The sequence below is a fragment of the Euprymna scolopes genome, chromosome 30 (assembly GCF_053919585.1).
Source record: "Euprymna scolopes isolate OS-2025 chromosome 30, ASM5391958v1, whole genome shotgun sequence".
NCBI lineage: Eukaryota > Metazoa > Mollusca > Cephalopoda > Sepiida > Sepiolidae > Euprymna > Euprymna scolopes.
Window position 1 is genome coordinate 88,397,744 of NC_136511.1, and position 16,122 is coordinate 88,413,865.

General features: G+C 29.8%; 1 protein-coding gene across 4 annotated transcripts in view; it reads left to right on the forward strand.

Annotated features, from left to right (window-relative positions):
* Positions 1-16,122, forward strand: part of LOC145254609 (uncharacterized) — a 1,148,515-nt gene that overhangs the window by 450,394 nt on the left and 681,999 nt on the right. For 2 of the 4 annotated variants that reach the window (XM_080113218.1, XM_080113219.1), the window contains exon 2: positions 6,087-6,158. The gene's annotated coding sequence lies outside the window, so the exon portion shown is untranslated. The remainder of the gene's footprint in view (positions 1-6,086; positions 6,159-16,122) is intronic. The other 2 variants (XM_080113220.1, XM_080113221.1) reach the window with 1 other exon arrangement.

Consider the following 16,122-nt stretch of genomic DNA (forward strand, 5'->3'; position numbering starts at 1 on the left):
ATCTGTCAGCTTGGTCCACAAAGTATGGAAATAAAAATAATTTTTTTAAAAAATTAAAAATGAAAAAAAAAGTTTGCAAGCGTTTTTTTTTATATAGATGTAAATGATAATACTTTGATAAGTATGTTTTAACTTAAGGAATGGTATAATAAAATTGTGGGATCTCTGTTCTCGCCTGGCCTCCATAGAATGGAAATAGGCAAATAGTTTTATAAAGACTTTTCATATCTATCCGCGTAAGTATACTTTGATAATAATGTTTTAGTTAAAAAAAATAGGGTATGATAAAATTATGGTGTGTTCGTATATTATTGTGATAAGTGTTTCAATGTGAACAGGCATGGTATAATAATGGGGTTTATCTATTTTATTTGAAATTTCATCATACATTGCTTTGGTTTTGGTACACCCAAATCCGAAGCTATCTCTTTACAACCCTTCCTTTTCATAACTTATCATACTTTCATAAATCAGAGTCCATTTTCTTTAGGCTGTTTTTCAAGCCAGTCAACGTAGCGTAAACGGAAGCTACAAAATGGTCGAAAGTAGTTCGTGGTTTCAGGGGTTAATACCATGCAAACGGTAAATTTGCCCTAACTTTGACTATCAGATTCGTTGTCAGCGACTTATAAAAAAACAAATTAGAGTGGTCGGTGTTCCGTTGAAGCGTATCTGGATATTTACCGCAAAAAAACAAAACATTAATCGGTACTCATGCAGAGCGTTATCCGTGCTGAAATAATAACGTTATCATTTAAAAAGCCATTCTTAACATGGGGAGGGTGTTTTGTACATATTCTGTATTTTAACCTTACAATTGAATAAAAAAACATCATAAAACTTTAATTAAACGTGGAAATGCGATTTAAAAAATAGCGCGGATCACTCTCTGAATTAGCATCGTTATTTTTTTTTGTTTTTTTTTAAGAAAACCTTTTTTAACAAAATTGAAAGTACACTTTTTCTTTGTTTTTTTTACAGAACTTTTTCTTTGTTTTTTTTTTACAGAAGTTGTTTTTACATAAGAAAATATGAATCCTTTTTCTTTATTAAAGAAATTTTGTACTCAGGCACTTATTGATCCGTGCTGAAATAAGAACGTTATTTTTCTTTGCTTAATTATATTGCTGGAATGGGAGATTATAGCTGACTCAATTAAACGTCGTGTGGATCTGTTATGTATGTGTTTAAGGAAAGTTGCTTTGTTAAAATCAAAATGGTGGTCGTTTTCCATGATGTGACAAAATATGGCGTTGAGTGTATTGTTGTTTTTTACATCTCTTTTGAAAAGAAAAGGTTTTTTCCACGTTGCTCCCTTTCTGTCGAAAATAATTATTAAAGAAAACAACTTAGACACCGGTTAAACGCGAAAAAAAAAATTCGTAATTTCACTTAATTTTATTTTTATTTTACTTATTTACTGTATTTTATCATTATCTATTTTTAGACTCCATTTTATCACCTCCTATTCTTATTTTTAGATACCATCTTTTAAGTTACTGCGCTATTTTATCCCAATTCAATTATTTCTAATTTAAAAAAAAAAAAAAAAAAAAGATTCTTTCGTAATCTCGTGTCATTTTATTTATTTAATCTATCACCGCTATATTTCCAAACACAATTTTTAATCTCTACGATATTTTATCTTTTAGACGTAATCCACTACCCTAGTTTACTCTAATTAGTTCTTCTCTCATAAAATGTATATACATGTATATATGACATCTAATTTACATAAGGAAAACACGCTGCTCTCCCCCATCATTATATATAGCTCCAATCCTCCGACTCTCTCGTCAATGACCATCCCTCTTGAAGAAGCCCGCATAAATCGGGCGAAACGTTGAGTATCCAGGTCCTTGCACCTCCATTTTATTTCATATCGTCGGATTTAATCCAGCTCAACAATCATATATATTTATATATATATTTATATTTATATATTTATATATATATATATATATATATATATATATATATATATGTATTTATATATATATTCTCTGTATGTTTATATATATATATATTATATATATATGTATTTATATATATTTGTATATATTTATATATATATTTACATATATATATTTATATATATTTATATATATATATATTTATATATATATATATTTATGTATATATATTTATATATATATATATATATATATATATATATATATTTATGTTTAAAGAAAAATAGAAAAACCGAATGAAATTATTAAAAAATCAACGTTTCGTCCTTATTTCAGAGGACATCTTCAGGATAATTGAAATAAAAATGTAAGAAAAGAAAAAGTCATAGATCGTGCGAAAAAGACAGTTCTTGAATCCTACCCATGTCGGGAAGGACAAATATGTGTGCGTATGGGAAGGTTGGGTTGTTCGATGTCTATATATACACTTTTAAAAATTCATTAAAATAAATATGTACATTTTTTTTTCTTCTCTTCTGCAAAACTACTCATTTTCCTGAAACATTCAAGGAAAAACGGCTAGCCAGGATCCACCCTGATACCTTGCTCTTTGATTATTATTTTCCCTATGCTAGGGGTTAAATGGTAGAAGCCTTTTCTTTGCGTAATAGTATTAGTATTCAATATTAGTGCTGATTCTAAAAGTCTTCTTTTAGCTCTATCTATCACGTATTTAATAATTTTCGCTTGATCTAAATTAAATGAGTGATCATGTTCTGCACAATGGCAAAAGAGTGCATTTAGGGCGTTACCATTCCTTATATCTCTTCTGTGCTCGTTAAGTCTTAATTTCAATTTTCGTTGTGTTTCACCTATGTACGCTTGTTGACAGTTGTTACATGGGATGGAATATATACCGGCATCGGATGTGAGGGTTTTGGGAGAGTGCTTGGTAGTTTTTAATGTCTGTTTTATGGTTGAGGAAGTTGTTTGTATCAGGTGAAAACCAAGTCTATTAAGAGTGTCGTAGATTTTTGTATTTTTGGTGTGGGTGGGAATGAAAAGATGTCTGTTTAATAGTGAGGTATTTGTTTTATTTTTCTGTGTGTTTATGTTATAGTGTATTTTCGTAGCTTTTTTCTTTGCGTAAGAAATGAAATAGGATGGATACTGTAGTTTTCTTAAAACATTCGTAATATATTGAAATTCATCATTAAGATATTGGGGACTGCATATTCTAAAGGCACGCAAGAAAAAACCAATAATCATGCCCGTCTTTATTTTATCATTGTGATAAGAATTTATTTCAATTATCCTGAAGATGTCCTCTGAAATAAGGATGAAACGTTGATGTTTTAATAATTTCATTTGGTTTTTCTATTTTTCTTTAAACATAACGTCAACCACCGCTGGTATTTTTTCATTCCTTATACATATATATTTATGTATATATATTTATATATATATTTATATATATATATTTATTTATATATATATTCATATATATATGTTATATATATTTATTTATCCATATATTTATATATATATATATTTATTTATATTTATATTTATATTTATATATATTTATGTATGTATTTATATATCTATATATATATATATATATATATATTTGTATATATTTATATATATATTATATATACATATATTTATATATATATTGATATACGTAGATATATTCATACTTTTATACATATTTATATATATATTTATGTTTATATATTTTATTTGTATATTTATATTATATGTATTTATATATATATATATATATTTCTCTCTATATATATACTTATATATTTGTATATATATATATATATTTATATATGTATTCTTATATTTATATATTTTTATATATATATTCATATATATATATGCATATATATATATATATATATATATATATATATATATATATATATATGGTGTCGATGTTAACACATCCAAGTACAAAATCTAATTATATAAACGCTTTTTTACTCATATCCTCTGCGCATACATTATCCTTAATAAAAATTTTATTTTGGGACAATCAGAAACTCTTTCTGAATTTATTTGAAACGATCTTTTCTGGAAGCTACCCGAACCCTTTAAAAGCTTGTTGAATCCAGTCGACCCGAGTCTAATGATGGGTTTCAGCGTTTCACGAAGGGGGTTCTTCATTCACTCCTCTTTTAACTTACACGCTCACAAACATTGACGAACACACAGACACACAAACAAGATATCAACAGTATCATCTGTCAATTAGTTTAATCTTTTTCATTGAATAGCCAAAACTTTATTTCTGGACTATTTTCCATGATTAACAAAAGCACATTTACTCTTATAAACTACTTTCAATGTATTACAATTTAATTGAGCAGAGAATTTTTTAATACGATTTCCTGGCCCTGAAACTGGCGCCGCTTAATTAATCGATCCAGACTTCTATCAATGTCTTAACTTCTGAAGCTCTTGTTTTACAAGAACTCTCACAGATTCATGATCATTCTGCTTTTTCCTATTGGTGTACACCTTTTTCCATTTTAAAAATATATAGATTATTTCTATTGTGAATATATGCTTTCTTACCGTATGACGATGTCTCTCGTTTTCACTTACATTTGAATATAAAGCTTGCAAATCTTTTTCAATGAAAATATTTCCATGGATCATCCCAAAAATACTTCTCTCTTTATAAAACCTCCAAATTTTCGTTAACCCATCCCTAAAATGTGTATAAGAAGGATGTTAACAATGTATGATACCAGGATGTCGAATGACGTGACATATAGACAATAACAGACAAACGACGGTTGATTGAAATTATAAATAGTTTAATAAATAAATGTTTGTTTCATATTTTTGGGTGAAAAAATATTCAAAGAATCGTTTTTTGGAATCGAAAATGATGCTCCAATTTTTCCGATTCGATTACCGGTTCTGATATCCTATGTTATTAATCGTTCTAACACTAATATGGAAAATCGAAATCGAAAATCGAAATAAATCGCAACTTTTTGGGTAGCGGTATTGGAAAGGCTTTCGAACGTTATACGATTACACAGTCATCCATTTACGATATGCCTTCAATAAGTTTTCAGTCTTTTTTGTTGGTCAATTTTATTGATAGTTCACACATGAATCTCTAGTCTCCTTTGAAGTAATTTCTGCGGGTTGTAATGCACTTGTATCGTTCCAACAACTTGTGGAAGGCCCAATAGAAGTCCTCTTGGGTGAGCATGTAAATGACCCTCGTCGCAGCCTCTTTCATCTCAGTTGTCTCATAACGGTAGCTTCGAAACTTTTACTTGTGTTTAGGGAATAACAAAAAGTTACGGGGAGCAAGATCCGGATTTTAGGGAGGGTGAGGAACTGTCTTGATGCCCATCTTGGTCAAATAGTCTGTGACAAGAATGGAGTGCATTCGGGCAAAGCTTCTACATCTTAAGTTCCTTGCGAATAATTATGTGTACAGTCCGCACACTGACATCAAACAGTGGACTTATTGTCTCTATAAACACGACTGTTCTTGTCCAGGAAATTCTTTATTTGGCCAATCAACTCTGATGTTCTGACTTGATTACTTCAACCACGTCTCTCACCATCCCTAAAATACTCCACACATTCCGTGAATCTTTTATGCCACTCAAAATCTGATGGTAGATTCATACAAGGTGGTCCAAAAGAAGTCTGGAGCATTCTATACATTCCTGTGGCATTTTTTCCAAGTTTAAAAACAAAATTTTATTGCATATCGTTCTTTTAAAGTGTTCGCACGTCCAGATTGCATTTTTGGAATTCTATGGCTGTGACAACCAGACTTTAGTATGATGTATTCCAATTACTGCTGTAACAATTCATTTGAACCTTAAATCGTAAAAATTCTTCAGTCATCTCATAAGATGTATAGTAATTTCAAGAGTCGGCGATAATTTAAAATTCCTGTACAAAAATGTCTGGAAACTTATTAAAGGCACCTCGTATACGAGCAATAACAAATGCTATATTCTATGTATGTGAAAAATATATCTATACATATAAGATGTAAGTATATACATATATGCAAGATGTAAAACCCATTTCATTATCTAAGATTTATTCATTATAACGAATATTCATTGTTTTTTTTCTTTATTCGTGTTTAGTATTCAGTCTATGTTTTCTTTTTTTCAGGATCATTTCAAGAATCAAGTCGAGGAAAGAGGAATCACAAACTGAGAGGAAAACATCATAGAACTTGTGTAGGTAAGCCAAATTGTGTTGCATTACAAAACATTGTGCAAACAAAATTCTTATCAATCTCATTTTTGTTTTTGATGAGATTTCCGAAACGATGTACCATTGATATTTATGTTTTATTTTAGTCTTGCAAGAAGATTCACTATTGCGTGGAACTGTATGAGGAACACTATCTAAATACACTATGCTCATATATCATTATTTTGATTTTACTGCCTTCAATAGAAACCCGTATATAGTCGGAGGAAATTTGGATGTAAGAAAGCTAGCATTAGTGTATTATACATATGGTTCAAATTTCGTTTAAATGGGATAGAGATAGTTTAAGTTTTAATGAGATCTATGGCCTCAGAGTTTGTATATAAAGACAGACGCATATTGGAGATCGAGAACCGACTTTATTTACTACCAACAATTTGTATTAGGAGAGGCAAAGTATTCGTAGGATGGAATGTGATTTAACAAAGGAGATGAATGTTCGTAAACTGTTTGTAGGTATGTATGAATTGACAAGGAATGAATGTTCGTAAACTGTTTGTAGGTATGTATGAATTGACAAGGAATGAATGTTCGTAAACTGTTTGTAGGTATGTATGAATTGACAAGGAATGAATGTTCGTAAACTGTTTGTAGGTATGTATGAATTGACAAGGAATGAATGTTCGTAAACTGTTTGTAGGTATGTATGAATTGACAAGGAATGAATGTTCGTAAAATGTTACTTATCTTTTGGAGATGGAGAGGGTTAGGGTAGGCCGGTCATCCTACTGTCGGTGATGCGTGTTCCGGCTGGTAAGTGGAAAGCGAGTGACTTCTTTCATCAGCGCTAGCAGCCCGGCGTCTTCGTCTTCTTTCTCCTCCTCTCTTCTTTGGTTTATGTGAATTAGGCATTGTTTAGAATTGAAGGAGTTTGGCCCATAACATGAGAGCGTAGTCGGCTTCAGTTCACTGGTGTCTTATATCTTTTTCTTCTTCATCTCTTTAGGTCGGGTGGGAGAATCCGTCCGTGCGTTCACTGACGCAGGGCGAATCTCTCCTTTTTTTATCTCCTCATCGGTTCCCTCAAATCCCTCGTTATTATAGCGGGAAACTGGCTCCCAGCGACTGTGATATTTGAGGTGTTTATTTTAGGCGCGGAGCTCTGCCATTGGTTGATAATTATTTTGTGGTTATCTTATTTTTTTCTTCCCAAGCGGAAGCGATGCGTGAAGCCATGTGCAAAAGAAGATTTTTTTTTATTTTGTCTCTCATGGTGGATGCGTTAACATCCGGTTGGCTGCCAATTCTCATCGATCTCATTTATTTTTTATGAGATTTCTGAAATGATGTACCATTGATATTCATGTTTTATTTTAGGCTTGCAAATTATATAATTATATATATAAATATAGATATAATATATATAAATATATATATATAATTATATATATAAATATATATATACAAATATCTTTATACAAATATATATATATATAATTATATATATATAATTATATATATAAATATATATATATATTGTTATATATATATATTATATATATAATTATATGTATATATGATTATATATATTTATATATATAATTATATATATATTATATATAATTATATATATATATTATATATAATTATATATATATAATTATATATATATATTATATATATATTGTATATATATATTATATATAATATATAATTATATATATATTATATATATTATATATATATATTATATATATTATATATATATTATATATATTGTATATATATATGATATATATATTATCATATAGATATAGATATATATAATTGTATATGTGTATATATATGATATATATATATATTATATATATATAATTGGATGTATATAGATATATATTATATATATATATAATTATATATATTATTATATATGTATAATTATCTATATATATAATATATATGTATATATATATAGATGTAATATATATATATAGATGTAATATATATATAATATATATATATATATATATATATATATATATATATATATATATATATATATATATATATATAATTTGGGATGAATTTTAGTAAAAAAGAAATATCTTACACGTAATATAAAAAGCAATAATGCGATCGGATTTTTAAAATTAACGATATTTCATTCTGAATAGTCATTTTCACCATGTTCCTGATGGAGAAGATGATAATCGAATAACTAGAGTAAGAAATTTAAATAACAATGTTTAAATATAATGCAAACTATGACGATTATAATGATGCCAATCTGGGTGAAACTTCAAGTATTTACTAATTCCATTTGTAGAATTCTATAATAAATTCAACATCACTATTTAGCTTATGGTAGAACCTAAGAATCGTATTTGCCATTTCCATTTTTTTGTGGTATCTGTTGGCATAAGCCTATTTGATTTACTTAGAGTTTGAAGATGGCGAATTAGGACATTTCAGTAATAATGATGATTAATCCAATCGCCAACAAATCGAGTCAGAACGGCGACTCTTTCTCTATCTTCAGTTGCTTAGCAAAAAAAGTTGTACAGGATGGCAGTAAATTTGATAATGTTCAAGTAATTCCGGAGGAAATTGTATAAAGGTTAATTTACATTAAATTGGAAAAGAAATCAATTCGAAGAAAAAGCGACGGAAATTTTAATAATTTGATATCCAGGATTACTCAAAATGAATTCTAAAAATGATGAAATAGAAATTTGAGAATGAAATAAAGAATGGTCTTTCAGTTAGGCAGTAATATAAAAGAATTAGAAGAATGGAAGCTGGAATGATAGAGTAGTAAGACAACAATTGTCTAAACAAAAATATCAAGAATGAAGAAATGAAAAACCACGGGGTTTAATTAAACAAATGATCTCTGGTACCTTCATACGCCATAAAGAATACAAATGTTTGCAAATTTTGACATCCTTTCATTCTAATTGTTAAGAACAAAAACCAAAACGCTTAGACAACGAAGGATCTCGATGTATCATCTAGTAGATAACCCATAACCTGATAAATGACGTCATTATTGTGTGACGTTATTCATTATGCACATTTATTTCCATTCTATTTTAATTATAATCCAAGAAATCTGCAAAGTCCACAAAGCGTTAGTAGTAGATAGATCCATCATTTCCTTTGATAAATATATTCGACAGAGTTTTTAGATTTTGCTGGATCAATTGCTTGACCACTGAATTGCGTCACAAATGAATGACGACATAAAATATGACGTAATAAATAATGATTTAACAAGATGATGATAACCTTCACCAAAGTATCGGGTAACAGATTATTTTCCGAATTTGTTTTTAAAAAATAATAGTTTTTTTATATATATTATAAAATTCGTAATTTTGTACAAAATTACTCAGTAGGTCTTTTGTTTATCATTGACCTGGTTCTTATTTCAAATATAAATTGCGAATATTTATATAAATTTTAGTATTTTCAGATTCATTACATCGAACAAGTGCATCCGTTGTAAAATATTGAATGGTATATTGAAATGTAGGCTATTCTAGAGAAATTTTCTCCCTTGGGTTGAGGAAAAAAACACTTATTATCAAGAGTGAAGATGTTTTCTTGGTGGTTTACCTGAAATTATTTCTATATTAATTAAACACGAAATTATAGTCATTCCCACCTGACTATATTTTTATTTATTTATCTATTGGATACACATTTGCTTCCTTAGACGCTAATTTTAACTGTACCAGTTTTTCCCCAAGCATTAGTAACTTACAGGTCACCAATGCTTAGGGAAAATCTGGTACAGTTAAAATTATAGTCACTTCTAGTTATTAAAATAATAAAAAGAAAAAGAAGAACAACAACAAGTACAAAAACAACAACAACTACGGGAAATCACATAACCAGCTTCTCTTCAGCAAAATATACACATGCATGTGGTGGCACCAGATTCGATTGATACCATACAAAATGGTCACGAAGACTCGAGGAGCAATGGTCAATTTGCACAAAAAGGTTCCCAGCAGTTATTGAATAAGAACGTTGAAAATTTGATGGGATCCGTCACTCAAACATCAAGGAACACTATTGATTAACTTCAGTGAGAAATCATTGATAATGAATTTTGTGAAAATTCTTAATGAATACATAATAACAATGAGACTTGTTTTTTAGTTATGCAAGAAGAATGTCTTAAAAAGTTTGTAAAACTATTAATTTTATTATAAAATAAAAGTAAATGGTGGTAATATTTGTTACCCTACGGGACATGGGTACGTCTAGTATATTATATAAATCATCGAAAATTGCACACTATTTGTTTTTGGGGATTTTTTTTTACCAATAAATTGGACGTTCCTGTGTAGATAGGAACATGAGATATTCCATAGAATCTTTTTATAAAAACAAGCAATGTCGCCATTATTTAGACGATTTCTCGTGATCCAATATTTCTTTCTCGATACATAAAGTACCTTCCCTCTTTTGTTTATGTCTTCTACGTTGCTTGCATCACGCCATTTTTAGGTTCGTTTTATCGCATTTCTTTCGTGTTTTTATTGTTTTGTTTTTTCCTATTTGTTTTTTTTTAATTTTGTTCATTTCTATCAGTTTCTTGTTGGGTCTTTTATCGAGATATACAAAAAAAGTTTTTGTTCAGAGCTTGTTTATCTGTCGTGTTAGTCTTTCACATTTGCCTACCAAGTAACCATAAAATGCGAACATTAAACCGTTGTCTACACAAACTAAAGTGATTTATCACAACTGAAATTATAACCGTAAACAGTACATTCTTTTCCTCTCATATGAATTAATTAAACCCAATTAAAACAATACAAAACCATTTTATTTGATTATTTTCCTTTCGAATCGCTCTCTTTTTCTTTCGGTTGTTTTGCTTTTATTTTAATTAACCGCCGAATATCAAGCTGCTTCTTTCTGATGCTAAGACTTGATCCCACTATAAGATATTTGAATATGCTCGTGTTTATTTAATGTTGTTTATTACTTTGTGTGTGCGTGATCGGCTAAAGGACGGAATATACTCATACAAACACGTTATTTCAATCGGCATTAGAAGGTTCGAAAAGAAAATTTTATTAAGGTCAAATTCGCCGATGATCCGGTCCGAGAGAGAGAAAGTCAAATAGGGAAAGAGAGTGGAGATAGAGAAAAAAAAAATGTGAACATTACGTTTAACGGTCGGCTAGTGAAATAATTATTGGTTTCTTTTTCCTTTTTTTTTATTTCTGATTTGTCGTCTTTATGTCAAATTTATCTAAGTTTTTTCTTTCGTTTGGTAAGTTTACTTGCCATTCAACGAGGGGGGGGGAGAATTTGGACAGAGATGTGTGTCGATCAAATACAAAGAATATATCGAGAGATGTAATGAAAGAAAGAGAGGAAGAGCAAACAGGGAAAAAGTAAGGCGTTTTCAAAATAAGAAATTGTTGGTATGTCCTTGAATATATGATTAATATGGAATAATTTAACCCGTAAACGATACACCTTGGATAAGAACGACAATATCTCTATACTCATTTCCGCACTCGTTAACTAATGATGAAACGTTATAACACAGGCAATAACTCAATTCCCTTCTTAAAATAAGAGGAGATAACTCTCTATTAGGTACAATAACATTGTGACATTTGCGTTCGTATCAGGCATCTGTTAACGGGGAATATGTCACAAACACGTCAAATTATGTGTGGGAGAGATCCTCATAGCCTTCATATTCTGAAACTACATTTAGCAAAAAAATTGGATAGTTATGTTTCATTTAAAATAGGGGACAAAATAATATCGCGAGGTTTCCATTAGCGTTAGATATCCATAAGAATATAAATATCCCAGAGTCCCATTTGAGTTTTTTAGATAGACCAATTAACTACATATATATATATATATACTACCAAAAGTACCCGTCGTTGACTAGGTTCATAAACAGCCTACAGAAAATGGACTCTGATTTATGAAAGTATGATAGGTTATGAAAAGGAAGGGTTGTAAATTTGGGTTGAATTTGGGGTATCAAAACCAAAGCAAAATATGATGAAAGTAAAAATAAAATAGATAAACCCCATAATTTAATCTACCATACCTATTCACACTGAAACACTTATCACAATATGCTGTGGATCTATATTAAAAAAAAAAACTTTTTAAACTTTGTGACATATTTCCATTCTATGGAGGTCAGGTGCAAACGAACACCCCATAATTTTATTATACCATATTTCTTCAAACTGAAACATAATTATCAAAGTATACTTACGCAGATAGATATGAAAAGTCTTTATTAAAGTTTGTGCCTATTTCGATTCTATGGAGGCCAGGCGTGAACGCAGACCCACAATTTTATTATACCATCCCTATTTAAGTTAAAACATACTTATCAAAGTATTCTTATGTAAATCTATATCAAAAACACTTGTAAACGTTTTTTTTTTTAATTTTTACATTTTACATACTTTGTGGACCAGCGCGAACGCAGACCCCACAATTTTACTGCAGCACCGTTCTGCCAGATCAAACATACTCATTCCTGTGTCTCGATACATCTTCCCTCATTATATGTTATCAGTTTTTTAAAATAGTTAACCATATAGGAGCCTATTCGTGACTAGACACACACACACGCACATTCAGCTTTATAATATATATATATATATATATATATATATATATATATATATATATATATATATATATATATATATATATATATATGAATGAATGAAAATAAATAAAATTACCAGCGATGGTTGACGTTAAGAAAAACCGAATGAATTTATAAAATGGTGATCAACGTTTTGTCCCTTATTGCAGGAGACATCTTCATGATATTAAAAGGAAAAATGCAGATCGTTTTTTTCTTCTGCATTTTTCCTTTTAATATCCTGAAGATGTCTCCTGCAATAAGGGACGAAACGTTGATCACCATTTTATAAATTCATTCGGTTTTTCTTTTTTCAACAACATTATATATATATATATATATATATATATATAAATATATATATATATATATACTCACATAAATTTAATATACGAAAGTATAGATTTATGCGTAAACTTAAAGTATTTACTTCAAAAGTGCTCAATACGTAGGTAGAGCTAGTTAGTAATTTATAAAATATATATGGCGATTAAGCTACACTGAATATTCTGCGTTTCATCCACTATAGGATTCGTCAGGCTTATGCGCGAATTCTGTGGTTGCTTCTTGTTTTTATATATGTTGAGGATTTCTAGTTAGCCAATCAGCTTTCTAGTATCCACCGCGCCCCTTCCTATCAGCCAATGGGCATGCATTTTATCGAACAAAGGATCTGTTTTAGAACTAGGTTAGTGGTTTAAGGTAGATCTTTTCCATCCTTTTTTTTCTACCTTAAACCACTAACCTAGTTCTAAAACAGATCCTTTGTTCGATAAAATGCATGCCCATTGGCTGATAGCAAAGGGGCGCGGTGGATACTAGAAAGCTGATTGGCTAACTAGAAATCCTCAACATATATAAAAACAAGAAGCAACCACAAAATTCCCGCATAAGCCTGACGAATCCTATAGTGGATGAAACGCAGAATATTCAGTGTAGCTTAATCGCCATATATATTTTATAAATTACTATATATATATATATATATATATATATATATATATATATATATATATATATATATATATATATATATATTCTGAAACTATATTATTCAGATTGTTTATATATGTTCCATTTTAATGGAAACAGGTACAATAACATTAATGGAACTGCTTTCTAGCCGAACCTCTATAAAAAGGCAATGCATCACTAATTGCTTCTAGAGTTTCATAGATAAAACATATGAGCAAATATTGTGAAACGCCATTAAGTACATTACTTGTAGCAGTATAATTCCATCTTAATCAAAGGGAGTTAATTATGCCGTCTAGGTTTGTGCTGAACGTCCAGGAAAATGAAATACGCCATAAACATTAGCATCTCTTTTGGAGATAGACCCGCATAAATATATACATTCTATAACATTAGATAGAATGCTGAGTTAAATAATGGTTGTTCAAAGAAGAACAATAATATACAGACGACACTGTTTACATCGGATGTCCGTGAAAATGGAATAAATCAGAAAAACAACTTAGTGTTTTGGAAATATATCCTATAACTACACAGACATGAAAGAACTAGATAGACACATCACAAGAATAATTCATATGTGTTTAAGGTTTTCGTTTCCTTCACCGATGCCCAGCACTTGAAGTCATAAAAAGCAACAGTAAGATGCTGAGATATCAATATTTTATTGGCATTTTTGTGTTCCTGATATCGCAACATCTATTGTATATTAACATATGTTTATGACACGAACAAAAGAAGCCTAGAAATCCTCAGCGTTTCAGAGGAATCATAGGTTAATGTAAATGTCAATAGATAACCATCAAATTGCCACAAACCTCGTGATTCTACGACCCGGTTTTTACCAAGTTGTTGTCCAATCTATCAGCAATAGAAGATAAGCAATATTAGGTCTACCAGTATCCTCTGACAGCAGTTGTTATTATTAATGATAACAATGTCTATTTTCTTCTGTTATGTATGTTCATGTATATATATGTGTGTGTGTGTGTGTGTGTATCAATGATAGATATATACATATTATTATTATTATTATTATTATTATTATTATTATTATTATTATTATTATAGATAAGATCTGACAATATGAAATTTTAAATTGAGGCAGAGAGACCTAGAAGTTCAACGTTTCGCTTGTCTTATGTGGTCTTTCTCCAGAGGGCTGGTCATATATATATATATATATATATATATATATATATATATATATATATATATATATATATATGCATGTATATATATGTCTGTGTCTGTGTGTGTGTGTCTTTGTGTGTGTGCGTGCGATTTCCACAGAACTTGTATCATTAATGCAACCATTTAAGTCCAATTGTCAGATGAAAACCATTCGAAAGATTTTAATTTTTCTATTCAATCAGCGCGGTTAACGATGAAAATACGATTTCTAACTTATGGCTGACAAAGCAACAAGCAATGGTATTTTAAAGATAAGCGTTGAAAATCAGTTGAAAACAGAGATTGGCCGCATTTAATATAAGATGCGACATGCGTCTACAATTTTACTCTTTTTATCAACCACCACGACCAGGCACGATCATTCACGATCATTCACGATCATTCATGATCAAGCACAACACCTGCTGCTGCTGATTGTTGTTATTGTTCTTGAGCATATTCCATCTATTCGTTATGAATGAATTATTGTTGGCATTCGTTCCTTCGACATCTTTCTAGTTAGAACTCTTTGTGGAACGAACTGGATTCGAATTTGGAAGATCTAGAATGCCAGTCTTTGTTGCTAATCAATAATCCAACACCCCTCCCTTTCTACTTCTGATTTTCTAATCGTGAAATCTCAGCCCGTATTTGTTGAACAACTTCTGATTCCAAATTTTAGTTAATTTTCCTAAATAGAGAATCGTCTTCATAATTAACAGCAGCAGCTGTCGTATCTTGTTGTTTTCATTTCTGCTATTAAGCATAAATAGTAAATCTGATGGATCTATTCAAGTTTAGCCATAAAATGATATTTCTAACTGAAGCGTGACAGACCGACTAATCAACAGAAGCACACTCAAAGAAACAGGGCACCACATGTAAGCATATTTAAATCAATTTGAATGCTGTTTAATTCTATTTATAAATTCCGTTTATTGTTCCCTGCATTCGTTGTTGTTGATATGATAAAAGTTGCCGACATTATATCTTTTGTAAAAAAACATCTTCCTTTGCTTTACATGCTCATTCATACCAAAGCTGTGTTAGGCTTTCTTCCAGCGTATTCAGCTATTCGCATAATCATTTAAATGGGATAAATACAATTACGAAATTAACCAGTGCAACAAATCAATATCAATTAAGCTCTAAATCGAATGAAATATTTTATTCAATCTGGCGTCGCCATTT